Source organism: Stenella coeruleoalba, assembly GCF_951394435.1.
Source record: "Stenella coeruleoalba genome assembly, chromosome: 1".
Lineage (NCBI taxonomy): Eukaryota > Metazoa > Chordata > Mammalia > Artiodactyla > Delphinidae > Stenella > Stenella coeruleoalba.
Genome location: NC_137169.1, coordinates 44792584 through 44804988, shown reverse-complemented (window position 1 = coordinate 44804988; position 12405 = coordinate 44792584). Strand labels below are relative to the sequence as shown.

General features: G+C 44.2%; 1 protein-coding gene across 3 annotated transcripts in view; it reads left to right on the top strand.

Moving 5' to 3' along the window:
* The window catches only part of YIPF1 (Yip1 domain family member 1), a 34888-nt gene extending 25160 nt beyond the window's left edge, over positions 1 to 9728 (top strand). For all 3 annotated transcript variants that reach the window (XM_079917581.1, XM_079917579.1, XM_079917580.1), the window contains one exon: positions 9551 to 9728. The gene's annotated coding sequence lies outside the window, so the exon portion shown is untranslated. The remainder of the gene's footprint in view (positions 1 to 9550) is intronic.
* Positions 9729 to 12405: the final 2677 nt, after the last annotated feature.

The following is a 12405-nucleotide window of genomic DNA, read 5'->3' as shown; positions in this document are numbered from 1 at the left end:
TGCTGATCCAGTTGTCTGAAATGTTCCTTCCCTTCCAGCAGTCATCACTTACCTGTGAACCCATTACACCCTATATTATACATCACTTTATTAGTGGTGCTCGAAACACCAGTCACTCACTGTCAGTGTGTCCATCTGCTTATCCATTTGTTCACGCATTTATTCATCCATTTGTCCTCCATGTACTAGGGTGTCTCCCCATAAGAACAAGGAATGGGTATTTCTCTGTTTCTTCATTGCCCACCACATGACGTGGTATATACAGTGGGTGCTCAGTAAATGTTTGTGGAATGAATGAATGAAGCCACACTCTGCACATGATCTCACTGTGGGCCAAAACCTTTACTCTATGTTGTAATCATGGGCTGACCTTTCTGCCCAAGCTGCTGTCTCCCAGAGCAACAGGGTGTGGTGCAATGACCAGGGCCTTTAGAGTCAAACAGAATGAAAATCCCTGCCCTACCATGTACTAGCAGTGTGCCTGGGGCAAGGGGCTGACTCTCTCTGAGCCTCAGCTAACTTACTATGAAATGAAGATGATACAGTCTACAGGCATACCTCGGAGATATTGTGGGTTCAGTTCCAGACCGCCACAGTAAAGTGAGTATTGCAGTAAAGCAAGTCACATGAATTTTCTGGTTTCCTAGTGCATATACAAGTTATATTTACACTATGCTGTAGCCTATTAAGTATGCAACAGTATTATGTCTAGAAAAGCAATGCACATACCTTAATTAGAAAGTATCAATATTTCATTGCTTAAAAAAATGCTAACCATCACCTGAGCCCTCTTTGAGTCCTAGTAGTAGTGACATCAGAGATCGCTGATCAGAGATCCCCATAACAAATAGGATAATAATGAAAAAGTTTGAAATATTTCAAGAATTACCAAAATGTGACACAGAGATGAATGCTCTTGGGAAACTGGTGCCAATAGACTCGCTCAATGTGGAGCTGCCACAAACCTTCAATGTGTAAAAAACAACAATATCTGCAAAGTGCAATAAAGTGAAGAACAATGAAGTGAGGTATGTGTGTGTATTATATTACAAGATTGTAGTGAAAGTAGAGATTGTGTTTATAAAAGCTCCTGGCACATAGTTGGTGCTCAGTAACAGAATCAAGCTGCCGCCCCTCTGAAAGGGGTTAGTCATCTGTGCGGAAACTTGGTGGTTCTTACTCACTTTACTGTCACCCTTTATTTCCTTTTTGTAAAACAAATGGAGATTTTCCCTCTTAGTTGAGGAATTTAGGTTGCCGACCCTGCAAGGTGACAAGATGTGATTGGTCAAACAGAGGCCTCTCTGGTTGCCTTGTTGGTGCGACAGTCATCCTGGCCAATGGCGTGACTGGGAAACCACTGTAAATGTCAGAGCCTGATTTCCCCGCTTCCTCTCTTCACATTATAGGTGATGCTAGAATCAAAGAAGGTCAGAGCCCTTGGAGATGGGATGTGCTTTGCTTCCCTCTTCTTTTTACAATAAGGAAGCTGAGGCCAAGAGAGGACAGTGCCCTGCCCAAGGCCAGGTTTGGTAGCAAACTAACGTGTATATCACATTCTATGTTACAAAACACTGTCCAGATCATTCTCATTGGCCGCTCTTACCAGCCCTGTTGTCCCCCATTATATGGATGAGGGAAGCTGGGCTTTAGTAAGTCTGAGTTGACTAAGATCACCCCTCTCTTAGAGGCAGAGCTGGGAATCAAACCCAGGTCTTCGGGAACCAATTCCTGAGGTTTTTTCCACTTTCCCACTCTTTAGGCTGATGTTCTTTTTACCACGAAAACGTGTAGGCTCCCCTGCTGACCTTTGGCTCTTTTGGGGGTGGGGCACGCCTACTTTGCTAATCTAGAGGTCTCCACACTACTTTGATTGCACAACCTGTCAGTTAAGAATTTGAGGACTGTATTATCTATTTCTGCCTAACAATATTGCCACAAACCTAGCAGCTCAAAAAACACACATTCATTATCTCACTGTCTCTGTGAGTCAGGAATCCGGGCGTAGCTTTGCTTAGTTCTCTCCTTCTCCTTCTCCTTGCTTAGTACTCTCACAAGGCTGCACTCAAAAGTGTTGCCTGCGCCGGGGTCTCGGCTGAAAACTGGGCTGGGGAAGGATCTTCTTCCGAGCTCACATAGCTCTTGGCAGGATTCAGTTCCTTGTGGCCTGCCAGACCAATGGCCTCCTTGCTGCTGGTCAGCTGGAGGCTGCCCTCAGTTCCTTGCCACATAGGCCCCTCCATATGAGGACTTTTACTTCATCAAAGCCAGAAATGGAGATAATCAACGGAGACTCTTAGGAAGATGCAAGTTACCGTCTATGTAACGTAATCACAGAAATGACATCCATCACCTTTGCCGTATTCTTTGGATTAGAGGCAAGTCGCAAGTCTTGCCCACACTCCAGGGGACAGGACACATCAGGGCATAAATACCGGATCATTGGAGGCCATTTTTATTTTTTAATTTAATTTAATTTAATTTAAATTTTTAGCTTTATGGAGGATGAACTGACAGAATTGTAAGATATTTAAAGAGCACATTGTGGTGATTTGCTGTACATATACATCATGGAGGCCATCTTAGAGTCTCTCTGCCACAAGCACACACCTTCAGTGACACGTTTATAGTTGAAGCATTTACAAAGACTGTTGTCAACCCATATAGTAACTATTAAAGCTTAATTCCTTATTTTTTGATGAAAAATAAATATTACAGAAGTTCTAATATTTTGCTTCCCCTGCCTCAGTGGCTCGTTTTCGGAGCCCACTGCCTTAGAATGAGCACGTGGTAGGGTGTCTGCATTACTGTTGAATTGTCTGCACATTTGTCCAGCTCATCCTGCAAACGGACTCCATTGACTGTTAGCAGAGAAGGCCCCAGAGCAGGATGGATCTTCATCTGAGGTCCATGGGGCAGGGACTCTTATTTCACTTGGACTCCCCGGTCTTGGCCTAATACCCGCCTAGCACAGACAGGGCGAGTGCTTCGTTAATAGCGTGGGTGGAGGTGACTTTGTAAGATTCAGGCAAGAGTCAGGATGTGGGCTTTTACCAGAAGTGCCTTGGCTCACTGAGTCCTGGATCATAATTTACTTCCTCACTCAATGTTTATTTGAGGCCACTTTGTGGCCTCTGTGAGCTGGGCACTGGGGACCTGCAAAATCAGATAGAGTCTGCCTCAAGGCGCCTTGGTCCATGGGTAAAACAGCTCACCAGATAAGGACCAGGCGGTGGGCCAGGCTGTGTGAGAAGTGCATGGCCAAGTTGTGAGCTGATGGGCACTGTGGGAGCACAGAAACACTGACTCATTTGGCCTGGGGGAAGGCTTCACAGAGGGGGTCTTGCGTGAGCAGAAAGCAGTTAGTTACCCGTTTTTCTGAAAAGAGTAGTCAACTTCCCGTGGCTTTTGGGAAAGTGAAGACGTAGGCTGTTCATTGAGACACAGTGATGCGCTGTGGGCTCACATCACCTAGAACAAGAAAACCTGAGCTCAGCTGCAGAGGGACAGAGGTGGAGGACACAGTGGCCACAGCTGCCTGGCTCTCTGCCTTGCCTCAGAATACCTGACATCAACCTGGAGAGGGGCTCTCTCAGCCTGCTCCTGGGCTGAGACTTCATACATACAGTTCCTTTCATACATTTTGGTTATGAAGTCTCCAGACCAAGTGTCCCAGGTGCTATACACCTTCAGAGAGTCAGAAGCTGGCATCTTGGAAGATCCTGGCCCTTAGGGCCCTTGCAGACCTCCCATCCTGATTTACACAGATTTGGTACCTATGGGCTTTGCTCAGATCTATAAACTTGGGTGTCAGTGTCTCCATTTGGGTATCAAGTCTCTAAATGAGATAGTGATGAACAGTTTCTTCGGAGCCTCCCTGGCAGAAGCATCAGCCGCTTTGCCAACGAGAGGGCTGTCCAGAGCCCTGAGCGCTGCAGATTTATGAGCTGGCTGTGCCTCCCACTGTAAGCTGTGGACTGCCAGCTTTCACTGGAAAAGAATGACTTCTAATCTCACAGATAACTTTCCTCATGGAAATCTGTGCAATGGAGGGCTTAGCCTGGAAGGGATTACTGGGAGAGCATTAACCCCTTCTTTCCCTAGAACTTCAGGATCACGAGGGAGCCTCCAATTACTTGTAATCAGGGAAGCTACCTCTACATAAGTCATTGAGACATTATAAAGAACATCTGGCTTTCTTCTTGCCTTCCTTCCTTCCTTCCTTCGTTCTTTCTGTTTTATATTAACTTATCACCTGAAGGCCAGTGCCAGTTCTTCTCTGAGCCAGGACCCTGGTGCACCTAGGGAGTCTTACTTTGGCTTGAGGGATGGAGTATCTGAAGGACTGTATTCAGATTGGGGCTACCTTCCCAGGGGCAATGACAAGTGGCTCTGTCCAGAGGAGGACGGCCAGCAGGTAAATATACCGCAGTGTGATAAGGGCTTTAATAAGGGATGAGCAGAGGGCTTCAGGAGACTCCTTTGTAATTAAAACCCTCCTGATTCGATACACAGGGTTTATATGCAATTATCCTTTCACTCACTCATGTCAAGAGTTCATTTTATAAGCCAAAGCTTCAAATGTTCTTACTAGGTTTATACACATCAGTTCTTTTATTCTGAAATCAGCTTTAACTCAATGAATGCTGTAATCCCCTTTAACACAGTGTCCAAACCGCATGATCTCACACCATAGCTAACACTGTTTTCTACAGCCCCTTATTCTTTTCCACACCATGTCGGGAAATGTCCCTTCCCAGAGAATCCATTTTCAGTTCCTGGGCTATTTCTTTTTCAGTTTTCTTCTTTGTTCCCTTTCTTTGAGGAAAATTGGTAGACCCTGGGATGGTAAGTGGGTCAACACAATAACTTTTTATTCTTTTATTTGACTTATTTAGTGGAAACTTTTAAACATAGACAAAAGTATAGAGTGAATAGTATAGTGAATCCCTATGTACCCCTCCCCTCTTTCACTTTCAACAGTTGTCAACTCATGGCCAGTCTTGTCTCATCCATATACCCATATATTCCCCACCTCTTTCCCCTGTATTATTTGGAAGCAAATATAGAACATCCTATTATTTCATCCATAAACACTTAAATTCTGTATCTATAAAAGATACTCTTTTCAGAGACTTCCCTGGCGGTCCAGTGGTTAGGACTCTGCACTTTCACTGCCATGGGCCCGGGTTCAATCCCCAGTCGGGAAATAAGATCCCACAAGCCAGGGGCTTCCCTGGTGGTGCAGTGGTTGAGAGTCCGCCTGCCTATGCAGGGGACATGGGTTCGTGCCCTGGTCCGGGAAGATCCCACATGCCGCGGAGCAGCTAGGCCCGTCAGCCGTGGCCGCTGAGCCTGCGCGTCCGGAGCCTGTGCTCTGCAACAGGAGAGGCCCCAACAGTGAGAGGCCCGCATACCGAAAAAAAAAAAAAAATACCCACAAGCCATGAGGAATAGCCAAAAATAAATAAATAATTAAAATAAGAGGCTAAAACAACCTTTAAAAAAAAAAGAAAGTTATTCTTCAAAACCTAACCATAGTGCCATAATCACATCTTAAGAAATAATAACTCTTGGGGCTTCCCTGGTGGACCAGTGGGTAAGACTCCATGCTCCCAATTCAGGGGGCCCAGGTTCGATCCCTGGTCGGGGAACTAGATCCCGCATACATGCTGCAACTAAGAGTTCATGTGCTGCAACTAAGAGTTTGCATGGCGCAGCTAAGAGTTTGCGTGCCACAACTAAGGGTCCGCATGCCGCAACTAAGAGTCCACATGCTGCAGCTAAAAGATCCCACGTGCCGCAACTAAGACCCAGTGCAGCCAAAATAAAAAAATAAAAAATAAATAAATATTAAAAAAAAGAAATAACTAATATCAATACATTTCAGTGTTTGAGTTTCATATTGCAATTGGGTGTTGTACCTCTTAAATGCCTTTTAAATTATAGAGTCCTACTCCATCTTTCTCTTTCCCTTTGCCACTTATTTGTTGAAAAATCATTTATCCTATAGTTTTTCACTGTCTGGATTTTGCTGATTGTTTCTCCATGGTATCATTTAACATATAGCTCTGTCCTCTGTTTTCTGTGAATTGCTGGTTGTATCTAAAGGTTTGATCAGATTCAGATTGATTTTTTTTTGCAAAATTACTTGATATGTGCCGTAAAACCCTTCCATCCATAAACTCATAATGTCTAATTATCTCTCTGTCTTTTTGATATTAGTAGCCGTTAATAAACAATGCCTAGACCCATTAATTCAGTATGGGTTTCAAAATGATGACATTTCAGTTCTATCTTTCCTTCTTTATTTATTTACTAGAATACTTCTTTACTAAAAATTTCCCTTCATCTGTGTGGTTCCGGTGATACAGTTTATATTAGAAAAGCAAGATAAATGATTTTTTTCTTTTTATTTACCTCCTTTCAAAATAGTAGTTGGCTCACTAGGATCTGCAGCAATGACCAATTAGTTTCAGTCCATTGCAAGTACTATGTTTATTGATGCTCAAATTGTCCTGTATTTGGCCACCGGGAGCCTCTTCAGTTGGCCCCCGAGTCCTGTCGGCACGACCCTAGGAGTCTCTGGTAACTGCCTTGTTATCTGTTATGACCAAATGTTCTAGGCTCATTTTGGACGTTTCCTGTCCCAGACCCAGACTGAGCCATTTCTCTAAGGAGTCCAGTCCTGGTTCCATTCAGGGAAATAGTTATTTCCAGGTCACAATTTGGATGCTAGTGGTGCTCACTGCAACTGGCTTAGTCATTGTTTTCAGGCCTTTTCAATGTTCAGAGCTAGGATAATATGATTGTTGTTTGCTTGATAGAACATATGTTGTGAGTTCATACTGATACTTCCAATTCCTGTTTAGTACAGTACTAAACTGCTTGTATCTTATATTCATATCTCCTTTCTCCTGTACTGAGGATCTCATTTCTCACTGACACCATCAATGATCGAATTGGGCTATCACATAAGTACTTACTTGTTTTATCCCACTGTGCACTTACAGGGATCTAGTAGTAAAAGTACCAAACTACCTCTAACTACTGGAAATGTTACTTTAAAATCTTTGAAGGGAATTCCCTAGTGGTCCAGTAGTTAGGACTTTGCACTTTCACTGCCATGGCCCAGGTTCAATCCCTAGTCGGGGAACTAAGATCCCGCAAGCCGTGAGGCGCAGCATAAAAAATAAATAAATAATAAAAAATAAATAAATAAAATCTTTCAAGATTTTTTTTTTTAAGTTCTGGAATATGCTTTTCCCTCCCTTGTCTGCTTGGAAACTTCCTATTTATTCTTCAGGGCCTACTTCAGATACTCTGTCCTTGGTGGAGTTTTGCTTTACTGCTCCAGGTAATATTACTTACTTATTTCGCTGGGCTCTGCTACAGTTCTTTGTATGCTTCTCTATTGTGGCCATTTTCTTATGAACCATAACTTCATAGACTGAGGGTTCCTTGAGGTCAGAGATTTATTTACCGATATAGCCCCAGCACTCAGCAGGCATTTGGGGAAAGCTTGATTTTGAACAAGCAAGGGTTATATACATACCATATGGCACTCAAAACTTTCCTGGGATCATTTGCCAAGCTATTTGGAAACTCTTGTTCATTCATTGAGGACCTACTCTGTGCTAGGTGCTGGGCTACTGGTGAACAATGGAGATAGGTTCTTACCTTCCCAGATTTTACAGCCCAACTTTATATCTCCTGCATCACACAGACTAGCAGACCTTGCTGAGTTAAAAAGAGAATCATGACTTTGGGAACTTCTGGTTGGAACACCCCAGATCAGGCAATGGTGATACTGTCCAGGCTTGTTTGCAGGGATGGGGCCAGGAAGGGAGTAGGGCATGCCACAGGGGGCCACCGTGGTGGGGAGCCAGACGTGGCCAGGGAGGCCTTACCCAGGTCTTAGGCCTGGAAGTGGCGAGGGAGCCCTGGCTGATGGTGACATTGTGGGCCAAATCTTTCCATATTTACGAAAATAAATCTTTAGTGCCTGCCCTGTGGGCTGGTTTGTCCCTACCTTTACTTAGCATTTCAGAAACCGGAGCCCATGTTTACCAGAAGGCCAATCAGGACTTTAGGTTCTTTCACTCCAGCAAATTACAGCATCCACCCTTCTCCAACCACTTTTCACAGCTATTTTGTTGGCAACTTTTCCCTTTTCTAGAGCCAGTGGATTTAGGCAGATCTCCCCTGCCTCAGCCTCACCTTCATGGTATGCTTAAATGCTGACACTGATTGTGATGTTTCCCCCAATGAGGTCGCCAGGGAGGCCTGGCTTATTCTCTTAGGGGGAAGGCCATGCATTAGGGACCCCTCTCTGCCACATTCCTTAATCTCCCCTGGATTTCACCGTATCTCTAGCCTCTTTTTCCAAGTTCCCATCTCTTGCAAATCCTCAACTAGGTGTACCAACAGATGCCTCAAATTCATTATGTTCAAAACTAAACTCATCCCCCCAACAACCAGATCCTCTTTCATTTTCCTGTCTCAGTGAATGGCACTACCATCCACACCGCCCCTGATTTCAGACTAGGTTAGATTCTTTATCATACCCTCTCATGGTACCTCATAATCGTAATTACATAAATAACGTTTTATGTATTTGTTTACTCTGTAGTTTCCCTTGCTGGACTGTAAGTTTCTTGAGAGTTAGAACCATGATTGCCTTATTCATCGTATCTGGTGCCTGGCTTGTGAGTCCTCCAACAATATTCATTGGATGAATTAAGAAATCTACCTGGTCACCCAAGCTAGAAACCTCAGCATCAGTGTTGATTCCTCCCTCTTATCTTCCACATCTTATCTGTCAGCAAGACTTGTCTGTGCTACCTCTGAAATATTTCTCAAATCTGTCCTATCAGTACCATACCCAGCATTCAGGACCTGATCATCTCACATTTAGACTACGGTAAGAGCTTGATGGGTTTCTCTGTCTCTCTTCTTCTCCTCCTTCTGATCCATCCTATATGTAGCCATAGGGGTCTTTGAAAATCTATAAATCTGATTGTGCTTTTGACTGCGTCACTCTTCTACTTAAAAACTTTTTTTTGGCCTCCTGTTGTCTAAAGAAAACCCAAACTCCCTGGATTGCCATGATCCATCCCTAATCTGTTTGTCCTGCCTCATATCCTGCCATTGTCCCCTGTATAACCATATGTTTCAGCAACCACAAACAGCTCTCACTTTCCAAATCTTTTTATGTCTTTTTATGTAAAAAGATATTTACTTTTATCTTTCCTCCTCTAGCACCAAACACAGATCAGTCACAAAGAAGAGAGAAAGGAGGGTGGCTGAAGGTAGCTTTGGGATGTGTATCAGAGAAAGTCATTGGGTTTCCAAAGAAATAGAGGAAAACTTTTTAAAATGTCATTTCCTCTGCAGCAGGAAGTCTTCTGTGGAGCCTATAAATCAGGGCTCAAGGCTGTAGGTTTAGGGAGCTGGTGGAGGCAGACTTTTCTGGTGTTGAAGTTATATCTCTAAATCCTTTCTGTACGGGGGCAACTTGATCTTGAACGTTACTCTTTTTGTTTTTCAGTTCTCTTCAGTGGGTTTTGGAGTATGGTTCTTTCGGACATGGCATCCACTGCAGAAAAGCAGAACGACCAAAGCGCAGGAAAACGGATGGAATGGCCCCAACCCCCAACATCTGGGGGGTGCCACACTGAAGCCTAATCACCTATTTAACAAACAAAAATTAAATGTTGTTGAGTTGAGACGTGTCATTCAGCTCTTCTCTCTCACTGTCACTTGTCATTGTGACTGTGCCCTGGTTTGGAGAGAAATACGAGGGGCTGGGTGAGGCTGCTCAAGTGCCCTGCGTTTGCCTCTCGTGGTCACGTGGTGTGCTTGACGTTAGCTACACCCTTAGTCCCTGAAATGGATCCACCCTAACTTGGGTGTCTTTTCTCTGGCTCGTGTACAGATTACCTAGGTGAGCCTCTGCTCCCCTTGCCATCCTAAAGTGGCCAAACAGCATGAACTTTGGTTGGGATTCATTGGGAGGCTGAAAATTTGTCTTTGGTGACCTGACTCTGGGCAACTGAACCTAATGGTTGCAAAATAAATACAAAATACAATAATAATAATAATAATGTCTGTGTCTGCATGTCGTGACTTTGAGCTCAGGTTCTTCCTTGATGTTTTATCTTCAGCCTGCCGGAGGTTGCTGGGAGTCTGATTTAATGTGCTAGCTGTTGGAGTGCGGGGGTTAAAATGGACATCCGAATTTTTCTTCCTCTAAGCATGGAACAGTGTGTTTAAAGGACATGCTTACCTATAACCTATTTTGACATACAGATTTTAGAAAATTCTTTTAGTGCCCTTTGAGTGCCTCTTTAAGGTGGTGTGACTTCCTGGCTAGAGACCATGAAAGGGAGAAACCAGTGACACCTCAAAGATACTTGTTTATACTTTGTGTTCAAAATATACACCATCTGGGGCTTCCCTGGTGGTGCAGTGGTTGAGAGTCCGCCTGCTGATGCAGGGGACACGGGTTCGTGCCCCGGTCCGGGAAGATCCCACATGCCGCGGAGCGGTTAGGCCCGTGAGCCATGGCCGCTGAGCCTGCGCGTCCAGAGCCTGTGCTCCGCAACGGGAGAGGCCACAGCAGTGAGAGGCCCACATACCACAAAATAAATAAATAAATAAAAAATACATATACACCATCTGGGAGGCTTAGCTTCTTCTAGGTCAGGATTGCTGATTTCCCACTGTTACTGTTGTCCTCTTCAGGACAGGAGTTCCCCGTGTATTTCTGAGACAACTACAAAGACACATTTGGACTTAAAGGGATGATCATGCAGATAAAGGAAGCGGCACAGAAATTCAGGCTACAGTGAGCTTAAGGTCACCATGGCAAACTTCCCATTGAATGCTGACCGTCACCCCCATTACCTTATTCAACAAATATATATTGTGCACCTACTATGTGCTGATCACCTTTCTAGGTACTGGGGCAGCGAACAAAACAGACAAGGTCCCTGTTCCCATGGATCTGACAGTCCAGTGATCCCTGCTAAGGGATCACCAGCCTCAGCCTCACCAAGGCAGCCGTTCCTCCTGAACCGCTCCTGCTGTTAGAAGCGCCTCTGCGGTTTTCACTGATTGGTCCGAGCTCCAACCCTGGGCTCTCAGATCAAAGTCTGAACTCCTTTCCCTTTGTTAACTTCTGATGTTTGAAAGCAACTGTTCTGCGCCCCCTGAGTCCTCTCCAGCTAAATATTTCTTTTGTCTTTAAGGACTCTTCAAAGAACTTGGTATTCATACTTTCCAGTCACCATATGAACTGGTGCCCTGGCTCACTCTTTCTTTAACACTTAACTCCTGCTGCCCAAGGCAGTGATTCTTATACATGTGCATCTGTGCATTCCCCTGTACAAGCCATCTGCAACCTCCCATTCTTATCTCTTACCGAAAGTGACAGGATTTTTCTCTTATTGAAGAATAGAAGCATATTGTGAAATTTTATATATATATATATATATATATATATATATATATATATATATATATGGTTTCTGCCCCAGTTCAGTTCCTGACACAAAGCCCCTAAAGCCCTTGTAAATAGGGGTGCTAGGAGAATCTTTTGTTCTAATATTTGGTCTTTGACCCCACTTCCTGACAGAGAGCCCTTAAGACCCCGAGTGATAGAAGTGACTGGCAGAGCTCCTAAATCCCTTGGAATTTCCTGGATAGTGGAGCATTTTTGGTTCTAATTAGGAGACTCTTGGGGGTTCCTGGATGGGGCTGGTCACCCGAAAGACCAAGCCATGATTAGAAGCTTGGAACTTTCATCCCCACCCCCTATTCTCCAGAGAGAGGAGAGGGACTGGAATGGAGTTACTAATCAGTCATGCCTATGTGATGAATTCTCCATAAAAATCCCAAAAGAATGGGGTTTGGAGAGTTTCTGGTTTGGTGAATACACCCATGTGCTAGGAGGGTGGTACACCCCCAACTCCAGATGGACACAAGCTCCTGCACTTGGGACCCTCCTAGACCTCACCCTACGTATCTCTTCATCTGGCTGTTCATTTGTAGCCTTTAAAATGTCTTTTGTAATTAACCAGCAGTAGTAAGTTAACTATTTTCCTGGGTTCTGTGAGCAAATTATCAAACCCAAGGGGGTGGGGTCGTGGGAACCTCCAATTTGTAAGCCAAGTCAGACAGAAGTCATGGGTAACCTGGGGACCCACTGCTCACAATTAGCATTAAGACCCCTTAACGTGTGGGTGTGCAGTAACTCCAGGCAGTTGGTGTCAAAATTGTTTAGGGTGGAAAACCCCACATATCTCGTCTCAGAAATGTTGTAAGTGTTCAAGTAAAGGAAAACAGGTTTTTTTCCAGGCACATATAAATATCTGATTTTGAGGTGGAAATTAGTTACTACTA